Source organism: Hyla sarda, chromosome 2 (assembly GCF_029499605.1).
Source record: "Hyla sarda isolate aHylSar1 chromosome 2, aHylSar1.hap1, whole genome shotgun sequence".
Classification (NCBI taxonomy): Eukaryota; Metazoa; Chordata; class Amphibia; order Anura; family Hylidae; genus Hyla; species Hyla sarda.
Genome location: NC_079190.1, coordinates 156,267,675 through 156,295,189, shown reverse-complemented (window position 1 = coordinate 156,295,189; position 27,515 = coordinate 156,267,675). Strand labels below are relative to the sequence as shown.

General features: G+C 42.4%; 1 protein-coding gene across 4 annotated transcripts in view; it reads left to right on the top strand.

The window, feature by feature from the left end:
• The window catches only part of ABCC4 (ATP binding cassette subfamily C member 4), a 371,576-nt gene that overhangs the window by 198,018 nt on the left and 146,043 nt on the right, over window positions 1-27,515 (top strand). The window lies entirely within an intron of this gene.

Genomic DNA, 27,515 nt, shown 5'->3' with positions numbered 1-27,515 from the left:
AATTTTCTCATTCTGGTCTCTCTAAAATTTTCCACGTGTAAAGCCCAAAAAAACTGCAAACTAACAGACAGTGTCTAACATGAAATCTAGTCTGTAGGCTAGTGCTTATAGAATCCCATTTTTATATAAAATATATATATATAATATGTGTGTGTGTATTATGATTTTTATATTTCATTTATTACTATTATATCTGTTTGATCATACCCAGCTCTTCAAGTATATACATACCATTAACCCATAAATGTGTCAGTTATTTATTTCTATTTGCAGTCAAAGACTGTATCGCAGCAAGCCATGGTAGAGTGTGAATTATTATCTTGAGAGTTTTAGATCTGCTCTTTTTGGTCTTGTGTTATAAATTATGGATGCACTGAAATTTCGGGGGGATACAGGGGGTGGTTGCTTGTTGTGGGAGATGGGGCAAGATGGACAAAAGGGCACAGTCACCCTAAGCAGAGGCAGAATCATGAGGTGCCATAAGTAGTTCATGTTACACTGCACTGGAGAGGGGTCCAGGTAGGACAGGGGGCTGAAGGACCTTGGACAATGACATAGAATTGGTAAGACTAAGCTGTAATGAGATTGTGGCTGAAAGACCTTAGGTTTCTCCGGATGACCATGGCTCCAAGTTATTACCTTGGTCTGCCATTTATCAATTACATGCGATCTATATGGGGACTATTTGTACCTTGATCCCATGATATTTGTACTGACTTAAACCAGTAGTGACTGGCATTGTGGGGAAATCCACTAATGCACCGCATATCTAGATGAGTACTATGCATCAAGGACCCTTACAGTGGTGTGTGACTTTATTTAACATATGCTATGATTTATTTTATATTCCCCTGAGGATATCACAAAGTGTGATTAAAAATGTGTCAGGGGTATAGACAGCACAAGATAAATAATGTTATATTGAATATCTGTTTATGCATTGTAGATAATATATGTTACATATACACATTCATTTGAATGGGATAGTCACATTCATTCTGTGTCTCCGTTTGGACACCGGATGGTTGGACTGCCTGTACCGGCACCAGACAGGGGAAAGCATCTTGCTGTGTTCCCCCATTCGGCATTCAGAAATAACAGATGCCGAATGCTACAAAAATGATGACAACTGATGCACGTTATCATCAGTTGTGGCATTAGTTGCGACAAGATTTAGGCTGGGTTCATGTATAGTATATAGCACTCACAAAGATAGCTCAAAGGGTCACTTAAATACTTAATTCACAGCCCTGTTGAAAACCCTAGTTTCAAATAATATTTAAAAACAGTATTTTATTGGTATGCATTAAAATTGTTATAACACCCAATTGTGATAATTACTCGTGAACACCAGTGGATAATTGGGATATTCTTATTGGTAAGTGGGATATTCTTATGGATGGGTGATGCCTGGGATATTTTTATGAACGAATGATGCTTGGAATATTCCTTCTAACCAATAAAAGGAAAAAAAAAACTAAATTCTGCTTGAAAAGTGCTCCGAAAGAGGGCATAAACATCACTTCTTGTGTTTTGGTACAAGATTGAATAAAATTTCACCCACGTTTTGATTTTCACTAAATTGGAGTGCTGCATAAACAGGCCCCTCAGCACTGTGTCTAGCATTTTATAAGGTTTTGAAAATGTTTGTACTATTTGCGTTACTAGTTTTATGTGATTATTAATACACCTATACTGAGAGTCCTTCCCTTCCATTGCTCTGACATATCAATATTTAATACCTACTTTGCAGACATAATACCAGCACAAGCATTGCATGTATGGTACACATACTGTGTAATCTATGTCTATAGCTTAAGGGGCAACAGCAGATCCTAATATTTTCTTTCTTGTCTTTTTGACAAATCATCATCACAATTCCCTTTGCATCATAATTTTGCTCTGATCCCATAATTGACTCCTTTATCTGAGATGCACAATTTTGCTAGAGGATAAAAGGTAAAAAATATTCTGTAAGCTTTTTTTTTTTTTTTTGCTCAGTATTGTTTTTTTCCCCCTCAAAATTTTTATAAAAGCCATATATATGTATATATATGTGTGTGTGTGTGTGTGTATGTATATATATATGTGTGTATGTGTATGTATATATATATATATATATATATATATATATATATATATATATATATATATATATAGTGTGTGTGTCATATATATATATATATATATATATATATATATATATATATATACATATAATATATACACACACACACACATATACTAGAAATAAAGACAGACATGTGTCTAGGTAATGTACCTTTGTGATCTCACTAGATTTTGCTTTGCTGTCCTGATAGCTTCCAGCAATTTCCTACTGTAGTTTCTATACTGTGAGGTGTAAGCCTCATGTGCTGCAGGTTCCCTTTTGCTTTGTCTATTGGAGATTGACTTCTTGTAATACATTAACATAAAAAGATCTAACTGTAACAGAGTTTCACATAAATCTTTTAGAAAAGGTGCTGCAGTTTTTGTGTTAGCTTTTGTAAAAAAAAAAAAAAGATTTTGTGTTTATTGGTGGGAAGGGGGAAGGGGGGTGTGGATTTACAAAATCAGAAGTGGATTCAAAAGAAATGCGAAATGTAAGAGAGAGACTTCTTTCTGACGCCACGGCCGACACTCCTCCTCCATGTAGTTCTATGGAAGAGGTAGCGATGCAGCGTTCGTGCCTCCCCGCCTCTCCCATAGGGCTGTGGAGACAGCCTGGCAATGCGGGGGCCCCGTTTGGGAGATCGAGGGGGGTTCCAATGGTCGGACCCCCGCGATCACACTTATGCCCTATCCTATGGATATCACTGCAGGTGTCCTTTTCATTTTATTTTTCAATAACTTATATTACATCTTGTTAATAGTTCCAGTGAAAAGTTTTTGCTATCCTCAAAGTTGCAAATCAAGGGTAGGGTCACATGTGCCTAATTTGGCTGAATAATTGCTGCTGCTTTTTTCCCCTTAACTATTTAGTAAATACGCATCTGATTTTGCTACCCATTGACTTTAATAGGTAGAAATATACGCAGCAGCAAAATTCGGCATGTGGGACCCTACCTTTAAGCAGAAAGTAGTAACTAGTGACCTTGTTCCTGACTCTCAATTTACAATCTATTTTCAACCCCTTATGTGCTTTTTTTTTTGGGGGGGGGGGGGCTGCTTAGTTAGTACAATTGTGCCCTCTACTTCAAAGTTTCCTATTGTTTCTAGGCTAAGCACCCCTTACTACTATGATCAAGCACTGCCCTGTACCCATTAAAAGTGCAGTGTGAGGACAGTTGGAGTACTCCTTAATGGTGTATTCACACGTACAGTATTCTGTGCAATATTTTCTGCTGCAGACTGTAAACTAAATCAGCATTTCCCAACCAGTGAGCCTCCAGCTGTTGCAAAACTACAACTCCCAGCATGCCCGGACAGCCGAAGGCTGTCCAGGCATGCTGGGAGTTGTAGTTTTGCAACAGCTGGAGGCACACTGGTTGGGAAAGACTGAACTTAATGACTGAATACAACTTTAAATTCTGTAAATAGACCCTAAAGCAGTGTTTCCCAACTCCCAGTATGCTGTCAATTGTAGTTTTTCAACAGCTGGAGGCACACTGGTTGGGAAACTCTACCTTAGAGATATGATATGCACCTTATGTACCACAGGTTGGCGACCGTTGCCCTAGTTTGTGTTTAATATATGTAGAGTTAAGGCTAGATCCACACTACAGAATTTTCTTTTGGAAAAATTTCAACATGGGATTCGAAATGCAGCCAGCACAACTGAATCAGTAGGCGCTAGGAACGTGCGTACGTTGCCATCCCCATAGACGGCAATGTATATCAGGTTGATTCTGCCAAACAAAATAGCAATATCATTCTTTCAGCTGCAGACTTTCAGTGGCAGAACATCCGCCTCTGAGATTCCGTAGTGTGCAAAGCGTAATTCCACTCGGAAATACTGTAGTGCGAGCCTAGCCTAACGGGTTCCATTTAAGGGTGTATTCACATGTACAGGATGTATCAAATATACACAGGATTTGAAGCTGCAGATTTCAATGTAAAGTAACACCGCTTCAAATCCTGCGCATCAAATATGCACAGGATACTGTACGTGACCTTAAAGGGGTCCTCCTGTGCAAAACTTTTTTTTTTTTTAAATCAACTGGTGCCAGAAAGTTAAACAGATTTGTAAATTACTTCTATTAAAAAATCTTAATCCTTCCAGTACTTTTTAGGGGCTGTATACTACAGAGAAAATGCTTTACTTTTTAGATTACTCTGATGTCACGACCACAGTGCTCTCTGCTGACCTCTGCTGTCCATTTTAGGAACTGTCCAGAGCAGCATATGTTTGCTATGGGGATTTTCTCCTGCTCTGGACAGTTCCTAAAATGGACAGCAGAGGTCAGCAGAGAGCACTGTGGTCATGACATCAGAGAAATTTAAAAGGTAAAGCATTTCCTCTGTAGTATACAGCTTCTAAAAAGTACTGGAAGCATTAAGATTTTTTAATAGAAGTAATTTACAAATCTGTTTAACTTTCTGGCACCAGTTGATTTAAAAAAAAAAAAATGTTTTCCACGGGAGTGCACCTTTAAGGGTCTATTCACACCTACAGTATTCTGCGCAGATTTGATATTCAGTCATTGAGTTTACATTGAAATCTGCTGCAGAAAATCCTACGCATCAAATCTGCTCAGAATACTGTACGTGTGCATAGACCATAAAGATGCAAATTAGAGATGTAACGCAGGCGGTAGTGGTTCAAGTATTCTGATGTATATCTGCAGACAGAATCTGGAAGTGCTGGGGTCAGAGAGTAGTGAAATCTGCCTGCGTGCTTTTAGTTTAGTCGCTGTCCTGTAAAGTTTGGAAGTGGCTTTTTGTGCTTGCATGTCTTTAAGTTGGGTCCTTTTAGGGAAATCATTTCCCTCTTATTGGGTTCCTGTCATGAGGGTTTAGATAAAGAGCTTAGTCTAAAATCTCTTAAAGTTCAAGCATCTGCCACTAGGGGCAATAAATAATGTCCTCATAGGCAATCACCTTCTGTATTGTGCTTCTTCCGAGCTGTTAATCTAATTTAAACCTCCCCGATGATTCATCGTACCTCAATGGGATTTATACTTAGTATTAAATTCTCCCATGTCAGGAGCTTTCAAACATTGCAGCTACCATTGCTGAATATATATTCTCACAACCATTGGCATGTTTATTTTGAGGTCCTCTAAAGCAAGGGTGATGACACTGTATTTGTAAAATAGCTTTACATGCCATGGATGGTAGCTCCCTATATTACCGTGTTTTTATTAAAACACCCTATTCTTTCATAAAACCATAGGCATGGAACCGGAGCAATTAGGACTGCCCTATAATACTTATGTGTTTAGTCCAATTAACTGGGCTACTTGAGATGAAAATACCCAGCACCTTCATTTAGATCTGATCCCCGAGAGACTTTCTGTCATTATAGTTTACATTTCATTTTGCATAGTGATGCTGGAGCTCAGATGTCTTGTATGAAGATTATTTTGCATCATGCTAATGTAAAATCCTCCACGGCTGCTTCTCAACAAGAAATGTCAGATTACAATTCACCGCTATCACAATCTCACGACTTCCAGCATTAGATTGTGTAATTTCTAATTTATTCCAACAGTCGTCCAAAGAACATTTGTCTGACTTTGTGAAAGTGTATAATTGTACTGCTGGCATATTGTAGTCACTGGCGACCTTACAGGCAAGCAATTCCATATACATACATTTCTCTATGTTCACAGCCAGCCTGCTGTATTCACTGCATGTAATGTAGATATAAGCTTGACAAGAACAGAATGGAGTGTTTTATTGGGATTCATAGCTACAGTGACAAGTTCAATATATTTTACCTTTTTTTTCTTACTGGTTGTTTTTTTGTTGTTTTTGTTTTCTTGATTCTGTAAGTCTTGTATGGCTTTATTAATATACATATCATTTGGTCGAAATAAAATGTAATTTGTAAAATATAAAGCTGATGAAAAATAGTGTTATTGTGCTAGTGGGGGAAAAAAGAGCTATATGAGTGAATTTGTAGATTTGTATAAGGGTGCGTTCACACGGGCGTATTTGTCAGCGGATCCGCAGCTGCGGATCCGCTGACAAATACGCCCGTGTGAATGCACCCTTAAACATCAATCATTTTTCATTGACAAAATATAATCTGTACTATATACTTTAGATGATGCTGTGTTCTTGCAAAAACAGGGACAGACACTAGGGGGAATACTGTGTTAGGACTTGGGCTATGTTGTCTACCTATTCTTTGCATTCTTAACTGACTACACTTATCAAGTGCAGTATACAGCAAATCCAATGCTTCTTTTTTATATAGAAAAAAGAGAGCGTAGGTTTCATACCACATAAGTAAAACTGAGAAAGTTTGCAATACATTTGATAACTCTACTAGTCCTACTGGATGGTTGGCACCCATCTGAATATTTAAAGGAAGAATGGATATTATGATTTTCCCCTTCTCCTGTAACTCAGGAAACACTTTATTGTAATAAATTAAATTGCAATTAAGGTTAAAATAAGCTAAAATTTTAATGTACAAATAATTTGGGATGTACTATTGTAATTATATGGTATGAACCCGCCGCCTTAACCTGTATGCACAAAGCAATGTCTGAAAGATTCATTTAGCAGTAAAAATAAAAGAAAAATTGTATAGTCTAATCCTATGCTGTGATGTCCTTATGGGTGATATTGCCTTAAAAGAAATATGTCACCTGCACTAACCTGTCAGTACCGACAGATAGTGCAGGGGACACTGGTGACAACGGTACTCACCTTGTCCCGTTCTGTGGCGGGGATCTTCGGTAATTTTCCTCCGTTAGCTCCAGTCCTTGAAGCCGGCTTGGGGCATGGGCAGAGCTTATTGACATCACCGCTGCTGCTCCCTGCTGGGTCCCGCTGTGAGAGAACAGCAGCGGTGATGTCAGTAAGCTCCGCCCGTGCCCCAAGTCAGGAGCCCGGAGCAGAGCTAATGGAAGAGATTAACAAAGATCCCCGCCGCATCATAATGCAGTACTAAAACGAGAGGCAGACAGTGCACTGTTTGAGGCAGGTAGAGTATGATTATGACTGTCAGTCAGGCAAAAATCAGGATGGCAGCAGACAGTTGCTCAGACACAACATGATGGGGGGGGGTCACCTTAGAAAGGCTTGGACACTATAGCATTTGACAACGTGATATGACAACAAGTAGCAAGATACCAGGGAGTCTGCAGTGGTTGGAAAGAGTATACTGGGTCCCTCTGCAAGTGAGCCACTGGAACATTAGAGAATCTCCCATGTTTAATATAAAAAGAGAAAACCACACCTCATTAAAAATTACAATAATATCCAGACCAGTGATAGACACAGATGGCAGAAGAACCCTGTGCAAGAATTGAAAATGGACTAGGCACAGAAGTCCATTTCACAAATGAAAAGAAGAGATTTTTAAATAGGTGAAGAACTTAAACACAAATAATATTAAAAGAGGGCAAACTTTTTATTAACTATAAGTGGGGTTAAAATATTAGTAACATATTTAAAATAATAAGGCTGATTTCTTCAGTTTAACAACTCTTGGGAACTTTAATAACCACCATACTGGAATTTCTGCTAGCTAAAGAAAGTGTGTTTTCTGGTGTCTCTTTTAGGTAATTAATTGGAAATAGCAGACAAAAGGGAGATTCTAGAGTTCAATCAGTTTGTTAGCGCTGTATTGTTCGAATAAAAATGACATGGCATCAGGCCAGGCCTGCATAAAGGATGACTGTAACTGCATCCTCCTGAGCTCAAAAGAGTATCTTTCAAGAAATGTGAGTTGTAAGATGCGCAAGACAATTTACCTAATGTGAAGGTAAATCCCAGAGGCTGTGGCACATGATTTTGGGTCAGATGAACTACAATATGTCATTGTCCGCCTGTATATTCACTGATTGACAATTTGCGTCCAGCTTTATTTGCTTCTTTGCTTGTCACTGTGTTACCAAACCCTCCGGAAAGGTTGAGCATTCAATGCTCCAGGATATTAACCCAGGCATGTCCTAAAGATTTTCTTGAATCTTTAAATTAGATAGGTATGTACAAAAAAAATAATAATGCACAACTACCTATGAAATGTCAACTCACAAACTTCCATCAGTTTTATTAGGTAAAACAGCATACAGTAAGGCACCTTAAATAATGTATTTGGTTTGTGTTTCCGATTTTACCCTAGAGATTTTGAACACAAACATTCTTTTTCCCAATTTTTTGTTGTTTTTACGTCTTTTTATTTATTTATTTTTTTTACTTTCCCTTGTGATTTATGCAAGTGTTTGGGTTATTTAAAGAGCACTAAATCACGTTCTGCTTGTATTCAGGTGATCCTTTGTGTTAAATGTTCATTATATTTATAGTGGTTATCTTTTCAATGTGATAGCATCTGTTTGTTTAGTCAAGAACTTGAGTTTACACATCTGTGTTTGCATTTTGGTTTCCAAATCAAACCTCTTTAGTTTACCAAGCCTTCCTGTAACTTATGACGGTGGTAATGACCCCAGTGACAGCCATTGCCACTTACACCTGCTTATATGTGGCTGAAATAAGGGACTAGAGCTACATGGTAACCTTTTGTTTTCAGGAAATACTATGATTCTCGGGACTTAAGGATCGGACAAAACAAATAATCAAACCCCTCTGGTAGAGTCGGCCCCTGTAATACTTATGTAGCTTTGGTCATCAAGATGCTGTTTGTATTATATTCTTTTGCCACTTTATATTATAGAATAATAACATATTTTTGCTACTTCCGGGTTGTGTATATTTTCATGAAATAACTTTTCTTATGATCCTTATCTGTGATTGTGTACTTATATATGTCACTTATCTTAAAGGGGTTGCTTTAGATGTGCTCAGGCAAATAAAAAAAAAATAAAAAAATACTAAAACACATATACTCACCTTTCACCTTCCCTGATTTTGTCCCATTGCTCAGCACTTCCTTGTGTCTATCTTGAATCTTGATACAAGGAAGTGATGGCTCAGAGGATCATGCTGGAGTTGTGTCCTGTCTCAGCCAGTGATAGGCTGTGCAGGCTCTTCCATGTGTCAAGACTCAGGAAGTGATAAGCAATGGGACCAGGGATCAGGAAAGGTGAGTACATGTTTCTTAGTTTTTTTTTTAGCCCTACATGAGCACATCTGCTTATAAGAGAAAGTCTCTGGACAACCTCTTGAATTATTTTTCCTTAATATGTTAAAAAGTACAACAACACAAGTGATAAGTGGAAGCTGTGTGTAACTTCAATCTAATTCCCATGGATACAAGAAAGGTTGAGAGCCACTGTATATGTGCTGCCAGTGACCTTAAAGGGGTATTCCAGGAAAAAACTTTTTTTTTTTATATATCAACTGGCTCCAGAAAGTTAAACAGATTTGTAAATTACTTCTATTAAAAAATCTTAATCCTTTCAGTACTTATGAGCTTCTGAAGTTAAGGTTCTTCTTTTCTGTCTAAGTGCTCTCTGATGACACGTGTCTCGGGAACCGCCCAGTTTAGAAGCAAATTCCCATAGCAAACCTCTTCTAAACTGGGCGGTTCCCGAGACACGTGTCATCAGAGAGCACTTAGACAGAAAAGAGCAACCTTAACTTCAGAAGCTCATAAGTACTGAAAGGATTAAGATTTTCTAATAAAAGTAATTTACAAATCTGTTTAACTTTCTGGAGCCAGTTGAGATATATATATATATATATATATATATATATATATATATATATATATATATATAAAAAAAAAAAGTTTTTTCCTGGATAACCCCTTTAATGGAAACGCTGTCAGGTAGACATGAGAAATGTTTGTCGGGAAAAAAAAAAGCTATTTTTATTATTATTATTATTATTATTATTATTATTATTATTATAGTCTGGTGTTATATGTTTACGTGACATTACAAACTTGCTTGTGCACATAAAATGCTGATTTTTTTTTCGGCATGTGTAACAGGCATTCATACTGGACAATCGTGAGAATATTTATAAAGCCCAGGCGTCCAGTATATACCATTGGCAGTTGCAGTACATTTATGGTTTACATAGTCTTGCCAACACCTGACACGTATGAAAGCTGAGACTCCTTTACACATCTGATTTCCGAATTCTTAAAAAGGAAAAAAATATCCATTAGCGTAATTCTGCTTTTCTGACAGCTGCTTTTTAAAGTGGCCTTCCTATCTCTAAAGACAATCCTCTATCCACAGTATAGAGGTTATCAAGCTGATCAGTTGGATCTGACTACTAAGTTCGATCCCAAGAAAGGAGGTCAAATGTCCTCTGAATAAATCGAGCTCAGATTCTGACATTGTTCCAAAAAATTCCTTAGAGAGAGGCTGACTGCAAACGTTGTGCACTCTGCTTATTTGGGGAGGGGACAATTTTACAAAAGTATAAGGCTGGTTCACACTTGAGAAGCTCATCATGAAATACTTCTGTCAGGAGCTTCCTAGCTCGGCCAGCACAAACATTGCCATCCCCATAGATGGGGGTCCCATCACCAGACCCCCACTGATCAGCTTGTGCATGTGGGGATAACGTCTGGATATGGAAATACCCTTTTACAACGTACCTGTCAGATCCCACAAAAAAAAAAAAATATTTAACTCACTACCTAATCCTGATTTTTATGCCTTATTAGCCTATATTTATTATGAAAATACCTCTTTTTATTAGCTCACAGTTTTGAAATCCTCTCAGGGGAGGTGATTGGTGTGTCTGCTCATGCAGCCTTGTCCATGAGTTATCTCTTGTCCATGACCCCGCATCATAGCGGGTCGGTCCCGGGGGGTAATGAAAGCCGGAACCCTGGGCTAATAGCGTGTGGCACCGATCGCTGTGCAGCGCTCTATTAACCCTTTAGATGCGCCGTTCAAAGTTGATCGCTGCGTCTAAAGTAACAAAAATACATTCCCTGCAGCTTAGTCGGGCTGATCGGTACCATCACTGTGAAATCGCAATGTCCCGATCAGCTAGAACGCAACTTACCTTCCTCCGCCACGTCCGATTGGCGATTGATTTGCTCCAAGCCTGAAATCCAGGCTTGAGCAATCGACAATGTTAATGCACAGCAATGATCTGTGTAGCAGATCAGTGTTTGCAGTGCTATAGCCACTAAAGGGGGGCTATAGACTGCAAAAAAAAAAGTGTGAAAAAAAAGTTAGTAAAGATCATTTAACCCCTTCCCTAATAAAAATAAGAATCACCCCCCTTTTCCTATTTAAAAAAACAAACTGTGTAAATAAAAATAAACATGTGGTATCGCCGCGTGCGGAAATGTCCGAACAATAAAAATATATTCTTAATTAAACCGCACGGTCAATGGCGTACGCGCGGAAAAAATTCCAAAGTCCAAAATAGTGTATTTTTGGTAACTTTTTATGTCATGAAAAAATTTATAAAAAGCGATAAAAAAAAGTCAGATCAATACAAAAATAGTACCGATAAAAACTTCAGATCACAGCGCAAAAAACCTCAAACCAATCCGTACGCAGAAAAATAAAAAAGTTATAGGGGTCAGAAGATGATTTTAAACGTATACATTTTCCTGCATTTAGTTAAGATTATTTTCAGGAGTAATACAAAATCAAACCTCTATAAGTAGGTTATCATTTTAACCGTATGGACCTACAGAATAAAGAGAAGGTGTCCTTTTTACCGAAAAATGCACTGCGTAGAAAAGGAAGCCCCCAAAAGTTACAAAATGGCATTTTTTCTTCAATTTTGTCGCACAATTATTTTTTTTTTCTGTTTTGTCGTGGATATTTTGGTAAAATGACTAATGTCACTGCAAAGTAGAATTGGTGGCGCAAAAAAAAAGGCATAATATGGAATTTTAGGTGCAAAATTGAAAGCGTTATGATTTTTATAAGGTGATGAGTAGAGATGAGCGAAGTTACAGCAGTTCGATCAGTCACTAACCTCGTGGCTCAGCAGTTGCGAACTTTAGACTGTATAAATTAGTTTAGCTTTCAGGTGCCCTGGTGGGCTGGAAAAGGTGGATACAGTCCTAAGAGACTCTCTCTCTCCTAGGACTGTATCCACCTTTTCCAGCCCACTGTAGCACCTGAAAGCTGAACTAACTTATGCAGGCTAAAGTCAGCAACCGCGGAGCCCGAGGTTCGTGAAGAATCTCATTGCTGTAACTTCGCGCATCTCTAGTGATGAGGAAAAAATAAAAATGCAAAAACGGAAAACCCCTAGTCCTTAAAGGGTAGCTCCCACCATCCTATTTTTTTTTTTGCTAGCCCGTAATCCCCCCCCCCCCGCTATGGCACTAGCCCGTTCCCTCCTCCCTCCCCCCCCCCCCGCCCCGCATACCCCGTTCCCTCATTACACTTGCAGTTACTGCAGAGTCCGGCAGCGGAAGTGCAGGGACAGCGGCGGCAACAAGGCAGCGATGTGCGGGAGGAGTGGCCTCCCAGCCAGTGGCCGGGGAGCTAATGCGCTCGCTCCCGCCTGTCTGATTGACAGGCAGGGAGCGAGTGCAGCCTAACTGAAAAAGGACTGATTCCCACTTATAAATCAGTCCTTTTTCAGTGGCCGGTTTTTAAATGTAAATTAAACCTTTTTAATGAAAAAAATAAAAATAAAAGTATATTAGAGATATGTTGTAGTACATAAGTACTACAACATATCAAAAAATTAAGTTGGTGACAGTGCCCATTTAAGGGGTTAACATTAATCCAGACCAGTGTTTTATTGCAAAACTACAACTTCCCACGTGCCCGGACAGCCAAAGGCTAAGAGTTGTAGTTTTGAAACAGCTGGAGGCACACTGGTTGGGAAATCCTGATCTAGACTGAACTGATTTAAGATCAGAATATGGTTTATCCTTCTACAGCCGTCACATACTGGCCTAAGTCTACACTGGAACCAACCGCAACACAAAACAAGCATATCACAAGCTCTACACACTTTGGACTACAGTACAAAGCGAGACTTGGCTTTATTAGTTATAAAAAGCGCAGGTGTGGTACAATGTCAAGTATTTTCATACCTGGATCAAAAGATTTTAACAAATTGACTGCAAATGACTGAAAACACCTGCGAGAGTAAAAATGGATAGGGAGCACCTGAACACATTTCAGTTCACGCAATTAAAGTATTTTACAGTGTAAGCATGGAGAGAATAATACACTCTGTGGTTTGATGTCTTTTATTAAGGAACAAAAGATTTTCGAGTTATTCACTTCAGGTTTAGCCTCACCATTGTGTAGCAAGGGAGGTTTAATGAATCATTGTTTAACTTAGATAGTGAAAAGTATTTGAGCATTAAATAGTCTTAGATGTGTACATAGCACGTCTTTCACAGGTCTTGTATTTAGCAGTGATTAATTGGCATTCAGTTATTATTTAATTACTTGCCGAGCAATCTAAGAACAGTGTGTATTCCGATTAAGTTATTTAATCTTATAGGATACACATTTCTGATGTCAGCGTGCGTCTTACAATAGAATATTCCATAGAATTGTGAAAAATGTCCGATTCACTGGGATTCTTCAGGTTTGTTAGACATAATATATTAGTTCAGGAACTGTACATAAAATTTAGGACAAATTAAAAAAAAGTGCACACAGTACAAATTGTGGGTGCAAGTCTCAAATATATACTCTTGCTATAAATAATATCTAATAAAAGACTATGGAAAGATAAAGACTGCCCTCATTAGATGTTGCAAATAATAATTTTAGTTTTCTTTATCAAGCATCAGCATTTTCAAGTTACATAGTGCAGTGCTGTTACGCCGAGCGCTCCGGGTCCCCGCTCCTCCCCGGAGCGCTCACAGCCTTCTCCTGTTCGCAGCGCCCCGGTCAGACCCGCTGACCGGGTGCACTGCGATAATGTCCCTAGCCGGGATGTGATTCGCGATGCGGGACGCGCCCCCTCGCGGTGCGCATCCCGACCCGCTTACCAGACTCTCTCCCCGCCTGTGCTGCCCCGGCGTGCGCCGGGTCGCCACTGATTGGCGCATGGGTTTTAATTAGTGTCTTCACCTGTGCACTTCCCTATATTAGGGAATTATTCCTAGCCTGTGTTCCAGACCTCTTGCCGTTGCCCCTGACTACGATCCTTGCTGCCTGCCCTGACCTTCTGCTACGTCCGACCCTGCTCTTGTCTAATCCCTTGTACCGCGCCTATCTCAGCAGTCAGAGAGGTTGAGCCGTTGCTTGCAAGTCCATCCCGCTTTGCGGCGGGCTCTGGTGAAAACCAGTAGCAACTTAGAACCGGTCCACCGACACAGTCCACACCAATCCCTCTCTGACACAGAGGATCCACCTCCAGCCAGCCGAATCGTGACAGTAGATCAGGCCATGGATCCCGCTGAGGTCCCGCTGCCAGTTGTTGCTGACCTTACCACGGTGGTCGCCCAGCAGTCGCAACAGATAGCGCAACAAGGCCACCAGCTGTCTCAACTGACTGTGATGCTACAGCAGCTTCTACCACAGCTTCAGCAACCTTCTCCTCCGCCAGCTCCTGCACCTCCTCCGCAGCGAGTGGCCGCATCCAGCCTCCGTTTATCATTGCCGGACAAGTTTGATGGGGACTCTAAACTTTGCCGTGGTTTTCTCTCGCAATGTTCCCTGCATTTGGAGATGATGTCGGACCAATTTCCAACTGAAAGGTCAAAGGTGGCTTTCGTGGTCAGCCTTCTGTCTGGGAAAGCCCTGTCATGTGCCACACCGCTCTGGGACCGCAATGATCCTGTCACTGCCTCTGTACACTCTTTCTTCGTGGAGATTCGAAGTGTCTTTGAGGAACCAGCCCGAGCCTCTTCTGCCGAGACTGCCCTGCTGAACCTGGTCCAGGGTAATTCTGTTGGCGAGTACGCCATCCAATTCCGTACTCTCGGTCCGAATTGTCCTGGAATAACGAGGCCCTCTGCGCGACCTTCAAAAAAGGCCTATCCAGTAACATCAAAGATGTGCTGGCCGCACGAGAAATCCCTGCTAACCTGCATGAACTTATTCATCTGGCCACCCGCATTGACATGCGTTTTTCCCGAAAGGCGTCAGGAGCTCCGCCAGGATATGAACTTTGTTCGCACAAGGCGGTTTCTCTCCCCGGCTCCTCTCTTCTCTGGTCCGCTGCAATCTGTTCCTGTGCCTTCCGCCGTGGAGGCTATGCAAGTAGACCGGTCTCGCCTGACACCTCAAGAGAGGACACGCCGCCGCATTGAGAACCTATGCCTGTACTGTGCCAGTACCGAACACTTCTTTAAGGATTGTCCTATCCGACCTCCACGTCAGGAAAGACGCACTCCGACTCCGCACAAAGGTGAGACAGCTCTAGGTGTGAACTCTGCTTCTCCACATCCTACTGTGCCTGTGCGGATTTCTTCCTCTACCTTCTCCTTCTCAGCTGTGGCCTTCTTGGATTCCGGATCTGCAGGAAATTTTATTTTGGCCTCTTTCGTTAACAGGTTCAACATCCCAGTGACCAGTCTCGCCAGACCCCTCTACATCGCCTCTGTTAATGGTGAAAGATTGGACTGTACTGTGCGTTACCGCACGGAACCCCTCTTAATGTGCATTGGACCCCATCATGAAAAAATAGAATTTCTGGTCCTCTCTAATTGCACTGCTGAAATTCTTCTTGGACTACCTTGGCTTCAACGCCATTCCCCTACCCTCGATTGAACCACCGGGGAAATCAAGAACTGGGGTACTACTTGCCACAAAAAGTGCCTTATGTCTGCTCCCAGTCCTGTCAGTCAAAACCCTATGGCTCCTCCGATACCAGATCTCCCCAAGGCCTATCTGGACTATGCTGATGTTTTTTGAAAAAAACAAGCAGAGACTTTGCCTCCTCACAGGCCTTATGACTGTCCTATTGATCTCCTCCCTGGTACTACTCCACCCCGGGGCAGAATCTATCCTCTGTCTGCTACGGAAACACAAGCCATGACGGAGTACATCCAAGTAAATTTAAAAAGGGGATTTATCCGCAAGTCTTCCTCCCCTGCCGGAGCTGGATTCTTCTTCGTCTCCAAAAAAGACGGCTCCTTACGACCATGCATTGATTACCGCGGTCTTAATAAAATCACTATAAAAAAACGCTATCCCCTACCTCTTATCTCGGAACTCTTTGATCGCCTACGAGGCACCAACATCTTTACCAAATTGAATTTAAGAGGTCCATATTATCTCATCCACATCAGGGAAGGGGACGAGTGGAAGACCGCGTTTAACACCATAGATGGACACTTTGAATATCTGGTTATGCCTTTTGGGCTTTGCAACGCCCCTGCCGTCTTCCAGGACTTTGTAAATGAAATTTTTCGTGATCTATTATATACCTGTGTTGTAGTCTACCTGGACGATATTTAGATTTTTTCTTCTAACCTAGAAGAACACCGCCGGCATGTCCACATGGTTCTTCAGAGACTTCGGGACAATCAGTTATATGCCAAGATGGAAAAATGTCTCTTTGAATGTCAATCTCTTCCCTTCCTAGGATATTTAGTCTCTGGCCAGGGACTCCAAATGGACCCGGACAAACTATCAGCCGTGTTGGATTGGCCACGCCCCTCCGGACTCCGAGCTATCCAACGTTTCTTGGGGTTTGCCAATTACTACAGACAATTTATTCCACATTTTTCCACTATTGTGGCCCCAATTGTGGCCCTAACCAAGAAAAACGCCAACCTGAAGTCCTGGCCTCCTCAAGCGGAAGAGGCGTTTAACCGTCTCAAAACTGCCTTTTCTTCTGCTCCCGTACTCTCCAGACCTGATCCATCTAAACCCTTCTCACTGGAGGTTGACGCCTCCTCGGTGGGAGCTGGAGCTGTACTCCTACAGAAAAATTCTTCCGGACATGGTGTTACTTGTGGTTTCTTTTCTAGGACCTTCTCTCCGGCGGAGAAAAACTACTCCATTGGTGATCGAGAACTACTGGCCATAAAACTGGCTCTCGAGGAATGGAGGCACCTGCTGGAGGGGTCCAAATACCCAGTTATTATATACACCGATCACAAGAATCTCTCTTATCTTCAGTCTGCCCAATGGCTGAACCCTCGCCAGGCCAGATGGTCGTTGTTCTTTGCCCGTTTTAACTGAGATTCATTTTCGCCCCGCTGACAAGAACATTAGGGCTGACGCTCTCTCTCGTTCCTCGGATGCCTCTGAAATGGAAGCCTCCGCGCAACACATTATTCCTCCTGACTGTCTGATCTCCACTTCTCCAGCTTCCATTAGACAAACTCCTCCAGGAAAGACCTTCATCCCTCCACGCCAGCGCCTCAGGATTCTCAGGTGGGGACACTCCTCACACCTCGCCGGCCATGCTGGCATCAAAAAATCCGTCCAACTCATCTCTCGTTTTTATTGGTGGCCTACCCTGGAAGCAGATGTTGCTGATTTTGTTCGGGCTTGTACAGTCTGTGCCCGGGACAAGACTCCTCGCCAGAAGCCTGCCGGTCTCCTCCATCCACTCCCTGTTCCTGAGCTACCATGGTCTCTGATTGCTATGGACTTTATTACAGACTTACCTTAATCCCATGGCAACACAGTTATTTGGGTGGTCGTTGATCGTTTCTCCATGATGGCACACTTTATTCCTCTTCCAGGTCTTCCTTCTGCGCCTCAGTTGGCGAAACAATTTTTTGTGCACATTTTTCGCCTTCACGGGATTCCTACGCATATCATCTCTGATAGAGACGTTCAATTTTTGTTGAAATTCTGGAGAGCCCTCTGTAATCAGCTTAAAATCAAATTAAACTTCTCGTCTTCTTATCATCCCCAATCCAATGGGCAAGTGGAAAGAGTTAATCAGGTTCTTGGTGACTATTTGCGACATTTTGTTTCCTCCCGCCAGGATGACTGGGCCGATCTCCTACCATGGGCCGAATTCTCGTACAATTTCAAAGTCTCTGAGTCTTCCGCTAAATCCCCATTCTTTGTGGTGTACGGCCGTCACCCTCTTCCCCCCCCCCCCCTCCCCACTCCCATGCCTTCTGGTTTGCCCGCTGTTGATGAGGTGACTCGGGACTTCTCCACCATCTGGAAAGAGACTCAAAAATCTCTCATACAGGCCTCATCCCGGATGAAGAAACATGCCGACAAAAAAAGATGAACTCCTCCTGTCTTTTCTCCTGGAGACAAAGTGTGGCTCTCCGCCAAGTATGTCCGCTTTCGTGTCCCCAGTTATAAACTGGGACCACGTTATCTTGGTCCTTTTAAAATCAAATGCCAAATCAACCCTGTCTCCTACAAACTCCTTCTTCCTCCTTCTCTCCGTATTCCTAATGCTTTTCATGTCTCTCTCCTTTAACCACTCATTCTTAACCGCTTCTCTCCTAAGGTTGTTGCTCCTACTCCTGTCTCGGGGTCCTCTGACATCTTCTCGGTTAAAGAAATTCTGGCATCCAAGACGGTCAGAGGTAAAAAAAAAAAATTCTTGTAGATTGGGAGAATTGCGGCCCGGAGGAGAGGTCATGGGAACCCGAGGACAACATCCTTGACAGGGACCTTATCCACAAATTCTCAGGTTCTACAAAGAGGGGGAGACCCAAGGGGGGGGGGGGGGGGTACTGTTACGCTGAGCGCTCCGGGTCCCCGCTCCTCCTCGGAGCACTCACAGCGTTCTCCTGTTCGCAGCGCCCTGGTCAGACCTGCTGACCGGGTGCGCTGCGATAATGTCCCTAGCCGGGATGCGATTCGCGATGCGGGACGCGCCCGCTCGCGTTGCGCATCCCGACCCGCTTACCAGACTCGCTCCCCGTCTGTGCTGTCCCGGCGTGCGCGGCCCCGCTCCCTAGGGCGCGCGCGCCGGGTCTTTGCGATTTAAAGGGCCGGTGCGCCACTGATTGGCGCATGGGTTTTAATTAGGGTCTTCACCTGTGCACTTCCCTATATTACCTCACTTCCCCTGCACTTCCTTGCCAGATCTTGTTGCCATTGTGCCAGTGAAAGCGTTCCTTGTGTGTTCCTAGCCTGTGTTCCAGACCTCTTGCCGTTGCCCCTGACTACGATCCTTGCTGCCTGCCCTGACCTTCTGCTTCGTCCGACCCTGCTCTTGTCTAATCCCTTGTACCGCGCCTATCTCAGCAGTCAGAGAGGTTGAGCCATTGCCGGTGGATAAGACATGGTTGCTACCGCCGCTGCGAGTCCATCCCGCTTTGCGGCGTGCTCTGGTGAAAACCAGTAGCAACTTAGAACCGGTCCACCGACACGGTCCACGCCTATCCCTCTCTGACACAGAGGATCCACCTCCAGCCTGCCGAATCCTGACAAGTGCCAATACCAAAAAGGTACAATGTCACTATACACAGTATCTTATGTGAGTAAACCTGTTAGGGGCAGCGCTCCGGCCATCCATCCTTGCCGTGAGCTCTCTCCCTCCTCGGTTTTTGCCCGACCCGGGACTCGCGGTGCTGGACGCGCCAGCACACATGTCCCGGGCGTTGCCTGGGGCAACTTGCCGGCCGTGAGCGCTCCCCATGTTGTGCCCCCGGCGGCTCTGGGACTTGCTATGGGGGACGCGCCCGCACCAGAGTCCCCAGCATCCACTCACTTCCTCGCTCCTCTGGTCCCTGTGTCCACCATCGCGCACGCCCCGACTCTGTAAAATGTTAAGGGCCAGCACACCATTATTTGGTGCATGTGTAGTTTGACCCGATTTTAACCCCGTACTTCCTTTTCACCCTTGCCGGATCTTTGTGCTTAGTGCCCTAGAGAAAGCGTTTGTGAGTTTGTGCCATATTAGTGTTTTTGACTTCCAGCTTGTGACCTGATTATGCTGCTTTGCCGCATGCCTCCTGACCTTGTGCCTGTGACCCTACTTTGCTTCTTTGCCCCCTGACCTTGTGCCTGTGACCCGATTACACTTCTCCGTGCCAAGTTCATCTGGGCAACCTGTGTGGACGGATCGTGCTAGGGGTAGCGAACTCGGTGCCGCCTGCCGCAGCAAGGCCATCCCGCTTTGCAGCGGGCTCTGGTGAAAACCAGTGGCACCTTAGACTCTGTTCCCTCTTGCGGTTCAGCCATTGTTCACATAGGTCAGCAGATCCACTTATCACTACTGTAAGATCCGGCCATGGATCCAGCCCAGGTTCCTCTGCCAAGTGTTTCCGATCTCTCTACAATTGTGGCTCGACAGTCTGCACAGATTGAACAACAAGTGCAGAAGATGACCCAGCTTTCCGCTCTGCTGCAGCAACTCCTAGCTTCGCAACAACCTCAACCACCACTAGTGGAACCTTCCGCTGTTCCTGCTCCCGTTGCTTCAGTTGGCTCCAAGATCCGTCTGTCTCTACCTACAAAATATGATGGAGATCCGAAGTTGTGCAGGGGCTTAATAACCCAGTGCTCCTAGAACTAGAACTACAAGCGGACCAGTTTCCTACAGAGCACACCAAAGTTGCATTTATCATCAGCCTTCTTTCTGGAAAAGCTTTGGCCTGGGCTACCTTACTGTGGAACCGCAATGACCCGTTGTCCTCAGCTCTTCGGACTTTCCTAACTGAATTCCGTAATGTATTTGAGGAACCAGCTCGGGCATCTACAGCAGAGACAGCCTTATTGAATCTTTCTCAATGAAATTCTTCGGTGGGAGAATACCCAGTGCAATTCTGCATCTTATCCTCTGAACTGGCTTGGAACAATGAGGCCTTGTGCGCTACGTTTAAAAAGGATCTTTCAAGTAGAATCAAGGACGCCTTGGCGGCTCGAGATCTTCCATCCTCCCTGACTGATCTCATTAATCTTGCCACTAGAATTGACGTACGGTTCTCAAAGAGGAGCTACGTTGTGAGAGAGAACCACTTTGGTCATGGTGTTTTCCCCGTTTGGCTCCCACCTTTCAATGTCCACCACAATGCTCTCCTACACTACCAGCAGAAGAGCCAATGCAGGTGGACCGCATTAGACTTTCTTCGCAAGAAAGAACCCGGCAACGCAATGAGAACTTATGCTTTTATTGTGCCAGCCTTGAACACTTCCTTAAAGAGTATACTTTTCGTCCACAGCGTCCGGGAAATTCTCGCACCTAGATCTCAGAACTCTTTGATCGTCTACGTCGAGCACACAATACATGAAATATAAATCACAATTTGTGGACCACAGCAGGCATGTGTACTGCACACAACAAGCATGTTGTGTGCGGTACACATGCCTGCTGTGGTCCACAAATTGTGATTTATATTTCATGTATTGTGTGCATATATATACATATGTGTACAAGAAATGCTGCACGTCGAGTGTTTATATTCTTTTATTTTATGAATTTTTATGTTCGTTTTATACTTCATAATTTTTTATATATTTTTAAGTATATTATGTATACTTTTTATGGAACCTGTATCTTTAAAACGAATGCAAAAAGTGATATAATTCAGGGATGGGTTAATTCCCACCTGTATATAAACCCAACTCCTCCTTTGTTTGTTATGCCTGATGAAGCCGCACCTGCGGTGAAACGCGTTGCATTGTTTGAATGAAAATCATTCTTCCACCTACCTGACGTGTCCACTTCTGATCAGCGCCGCTGAATCTCATCACTTCCAGAAGTCATCTTGTGCCCCCGGCAGCTCTGGGACTCGCTATGCGGGACGCGCCTGCACCTGAGTCCCGAGTATCCACTCCCCTCCTCGTTCCTCTGCTCCCTGTGTCCGCCGGCGCGCGCCAGCTCTATAAGATTTAAAGGGCCAGTGCACCATTAATTGGTGCTTGTGTAGTTTGACCCTATTTAGGAGCCAGTAGAAGCGGTGTGCTACCGCGAAACGGCATTATTTCATTTGTCTGCTCCCTCTCGGTACCCCTACACCCGCTGATGTCTACCAGTGAATAAAAAACATTGCATCTACAGTGCGAAGTGCCATCCTTTTCTTCCTATGGGAATTACCCTATTTAACCCCGCATGTCCTTTAACCCTTGCCGGATCTTTGTGCTTAGTGCCCTAGAGAATGCATTTGTGAGTTTTTGCCATATTAGTGTTTTTGACCTCCAGCTTGTGACCTGACTTTGCTCCTTTACCACCTGCCTCCTGACCTTGTTCCCCGGACCCGACTTTGCTTCTTCTCCGTGCCAAGTTAATCTGGGCAACCTGTGTGGACCGATCGTGCCAGGGGTAGCCGCCTTAGACTCCGCTCCCTGGTGCGGTTCAGCCATTGTTCACACAGGTCAGCGGATCCTCTTTCCAGCCATCTACGATAAGACCGTTACACCACCCCTCACATTTTTGTAAATATTTTATTATAGCTTTTCATGTGGCAACACTGAAAGAAAGAAACACTAAAGTAGTGAGTGCACAACCTGCATAGCAGTGCTTAATGTTGTGTCCCCTTAAAAATAACTCTATACACAGACATTAATGTGTAAACCTTGGCAACAAGAGAGAGTACACCCCACAATGTAAATGTCCAAATTGGACCCAAAGTGTCAATATATTCCAGCACTGCCTCAAGCTTCTTGGGAATGGTGTTAGCTGGCACTGGGGAACTGTAGCTCCCCAGTGCCAGCAGTACTCATGCAGCTCCAGACCATGAGATTCCCACCACCATGTTTGACTTGAGGCTAGACACACTTGCCTTTGTACTATTCACTTGGTTGCCACAACACATGCTTGACACCATCTGAACCAAATGAGTTTATATTGGTCTCATTGGACCTTAGGACATGGTTCCAGTAAGATATGTCTTTAGTCTTTTTGTCTTCAGAAAACCGTTTTGGGGCTTTTTGTGCTTCATCTTCTGGGTTTCCTTCTGGGATGACAGCCATGCAGACCAATTTGATGCGGTGTGCGGCATATGGTCTAAGTAATGACAGGCGCGTTTCCCCCTTCAACCTCTTCAGCAATGCCGGCTGTACTCATTTGTCTGTTGCCATTCAGACCAATTTGATGCAGTGTGGGACGTATGGCCTTAGCAGACCCTGCCACCCCTTTACCTCTGTAGCAATGCTGACAGCACTTATACGTCTGTTTCCAAAGATAATCTCTGGATATGATGAACGCACATTCTCAGCTACTGCTTTGGTCGACCATGGTGAGGCCCTGTTTTGAGTTGAACCTGTCCTGTAAAATCACCGTATGGTTTTACGTTTTACCCACTGTGCTGTAGCACATTTTGTGTCTTGGCAATCCTCCCATAGCCTAGGCTATCTTTTTTTTTTTTCCAGAGCCTCAGAGAGTTCTTTGCCATGATGTGCCATGTTGAACTTACAGTTTTCAATATTAGAGTGTGTAAGAGCAATAACACCAAGTTTAAGACACCTGCTTTCTTGTAAAATTAATCATGACCCCTGGGAGGAAAAATGGCTAATTAGGCCCAATTTTAAATTGTTCCACTTAGCGGTGTACTTTAGACATGTAATTTAGACATTAACGGCTGTGTGTTGAGTTATTTGGAGAGGACACAACATTATACACTGTTATACAGGCTGTGCATTCAGTACTTTACATTTTAGCAAAGTGACACATTAAAATATTTACAAAATTGTTAGGGGCGTACTCACTTATGTGATAAACTGTAAGCATAAAAGCCGTGCTCAAAAGCTTACTGTTTACAAAGGAAGGGTAACCACTCTATTTATTGCACTTCTGAACCAACCAATATCAGTAAACCAGAATAACCACTTTTAGCCTATCCATAAATTTAAAACATCTGGGCAGTCTACAATTAACTCTGCAAGGACATTCCTGAATGTCCTGGCACAATCTGCAGTAGCATTGAAAAGATCAAGATGTAAATTGCAGCCCCGGTTTCCAAAGAAAACAGTTTATTACCATCTGTACCTTCAGGATTGCTGTATACATGACCATGTTTGATAAGGCTTCCTGTCCTAGTAATAAAGTGATCACTGGGTAGGTACAGGAGCTGAAAGTAAATGCAATAGAAAGAAGACCCAAATTAAAAAAGCATTTAGCATTGGAAGATCGGAAGATTGGAAATTAGCGAATGTCGTGCCCATTCACATGAAAGGTAGTAGGGAGGAATCAAGCAACTATAGGCCAGTAAGTCTGACATCAATAGTGGGGAATTTAATGGAAACCCTACTAAAGGATAGGATTGTGGAACATCTAAAATCTCATGGATTGCAAGATGAAAAACAACATGGGTTTACTTCAAGGAGATCATGTCAAACAAATCTTATTGATTTTTTTTAATTGTGTGACTAAAGTTATAGATGGCGGAGGGGCAGTAGACATCGCATATCTAGATTTTAGTAAGGCTTTTGACACTGTCCCACATAGAAGACTTATCAATAAACTGCAGTCATTGAGCTTGGACTCCCATTATTGTTGAGTGGATTAGGCAGTCGTTCAGTGACAGACAACAGAGGGTTGTAGTCAATCGAGAATATTCAGAGCAAGGTCTTGTCACCAGTGGGGTACCTCAGGGATCTGTACTGGGACCAATATTGTTTAATATCTTCATTAGTGAAATCCCAAAAGGTCTCGATGGTAAGGTATGTCTTTTTGCTGATGACACAAAGATATGTAACAGGGTTGATGTTCCTGGAGGGATACAGCCCTGACCTCAGTATCTGAGGAAAGGGATTTAGGAGTAATTATTTCAGAAGACTTAAAGGTAGGAAGACAATGTAATAGAGCAGCAGGATGCTTGGATGTATAGGGAGAGGTATAAGCAGTAGAAGGAGAAAAGTGCTCATGCCGCTGTACAGAACACTGGTGAGACCTCACTTGGAGTATTGTGCGCAGTACTGGAGGCCATATCTCCAAAAGGATATAGATACTCTAGAGAGAGTTCAAAGAATAGCTACTAAACTAGTACATGGATTGCAGGATAAAACTTACCAGGAAAGGTTAAAGGACCTTAACATGTATAGCTTGGAAGAAAGAAAAGACAGAGGGGATATGATAGAGACTTTTAAATACATAAAGGGAAACAACATGGTAAAGGAGGAGAGCATATTTAAAAGAAGAAAAACTACCACAAGAGGACATAGTTTTAAATTAGAGGGGCAAAGGTTTTAAAGTAATATCAGGAAGTATTACTTTACTGAAAGAGTAGTGGATGCATGGAATAGCCTTCCTGCAGGAGTGGTCGCTGCAAATACAGTGAAGGAGTTTAAACATGCATGGGATAAGCATAAGGCTATCCTTCATATAAGATAGGGCCAGGGACTATTGATAGGATTCAGATTATTGGGCAGACTAGATGGGCCAAATGGTTCTTATCTGCCGACACATTCTAGGTTTCTATGTTTCATTGTTTTTATCCCTTAGATGACACTAGGCGCTGGTCCTTTGGACGGGGGGCGGGGTTGTACGATCAGTACCTTCTGGGTGCAATTGCAGGGTCCCAATCAGCCTGCATGAAAATTAAACAGAATTTACATAAATTGTGTATCATTGGGATCGTAATAACCCACATAATAAAGTTAAAATGTTGTTTTACTTTATTGCTTCACCATAGTTTTTGTGATAAAATGAGTGAGTTCATTACACAGTACAACTGGTCCCGCATAAAACAAACCCCCTTATGGTCCTGTAGGTTAAAAAGACTTTTGGCTAAAAAACACGTCCTTCAGGAGTTAAACTTTTTGCCTATCACAAAAAAATACTAATAAAACAAAAAAAATAAACTGTATAAAAGCCCTATGTAACATAGAAAAAATTAATAAGAAACATTTTTTGAATAACCAGAGCAGAGTTTATAAATCAACATGTACTCAAAAGAAATGTGTCCGGTCATTAAAGGGGGTTATCCAGGAATCGAAAACAGAGCTAATTTTTTTCAAAGACCGCTCCCCGTCTCCAGATTGGGTGTGGTTCTGCAGCTCAGTTCCATTGAAGTGTATGGAGCCAAGTTGTAATACCACACACAAAGTGGAGACAGACAGGGAGCGGTCTTTGAAAGAAATTAGGTCTGTTTTTCGATTCTTTGAAAACCCCTTTAGGGTGCGTTCACACGCTATTACTAGCAGCAGGTTTCACGCCGTGGGAAACCTGCTGCGAGTTACACTACCATTGATTTGAATGGGTCCACACAGTCCGCAATAGTGTCAGATTTGCAGACTGTCCGCGGACCCATTTAAATCAATGGTAGCGTAATTCGCAGCGGGTTTCCCGCAGTGGGAAACTCGCTGCTAGCTACTAGCGTGTGAACGCACCCTTAAAGAGAAAACAGGCCTTGTCTAGTGGTTAAATTAAAGGGGCATTTACAGTTTTAGTAAATAAATGTATTTTTATATAAAGTAAAAGTTCTAAATAAATTCGTTAACATTTTCATGATCCATTTTAGAAAAGCTTTATTGTCTTCTCCCAATGGATGGGAGGTCCATCTCTGAGACCTCCATCTTTTTAGCAGGAGTCCCATATTCCCCATGCTGCCAGTCAGTGGCATTTATCTACAGAAACAACTGAACAATCTTGCTTTTAGAAATGTATTTATTTATTATATGAATCCTATTATTAACAGTTTACAACATTCAGATGATTTTTAGAGCCGAAGGACCAGTAATAATCAGTTAGTGTTTTTCTTTACAATCCCTTTTACACACTTACTAATATATATGCAATAAACCAGTGGTTATTAAAAACTCACTTGATGGCAAATATTATACTTCCTGTGAGCCATATGCCGTAGTATGTTTGTCAAGGTTTTGTTGTTTTAGTCGTATATATAAAGTGATAGTCGTGTATATTTTCACCTAATGAAATCATGGCATTGTACAATATGAATCAGAGTCTTTGGGGAACTGCAGGAAGTTTGGGCATTTGCTTAATGCTCAATTCACCCGCGTAAGTTGTTTGTCTTTGCACTAGGGGAGTTGGAATTGTTAACATTGCTTTTGATCTTCACCTTATCAGAAGATGAAGAATATCTGGAATGCAATTTTATTCAGCGACTAATGTTCATTTGAATATAGCTTAAATGCTCTAAAGGCCTAATCACATCTCCGTTTTTCTTTTAAAACGAATCTTCTCCTCCCCGCGGATATCCTTTTTAATCCCAGTACATTTCTGATAGGTACAACTGTAAATTACATTCTGAAGGTTTAAGCTCCATCCTTAAGTTTGTGGCATTCAATTAGCAATTCCGCTACCCTGAAGAAATATCACGATCCACCACTTGATTTTTATTAAACTTATCTCATTCTGGTAAAGTCTTATTTTTTTTTACCTGAGACGTGTACTTGAAAAAAAATAATTTTCCAGTTCTAATTCAGGTTAGGCATATAGCTTACATTTAGTATTCGGCAGTATGTCTATATTTAATAAAGACCTCCTCAATTCCATCATTTCAAATCGTAGATTATACAAATTACCTTTATAATGGGATATTTATGTTAGCAAAGAAAAGACTAATAAAAGTGTATCAATTAAAACAGAAGTCAAATTTAATGAACATGACTACTGTATGCCAATCTCTCTTAATAAGGGCATACTGCTTGGAAATGCCATCCCTTTTCAATCATTGGGGTCCGACTGCAACACATACTGGAATGAAGGGGTGGGGGATGCAGCATTGGTTTAACACTGTCCTCTTCTCC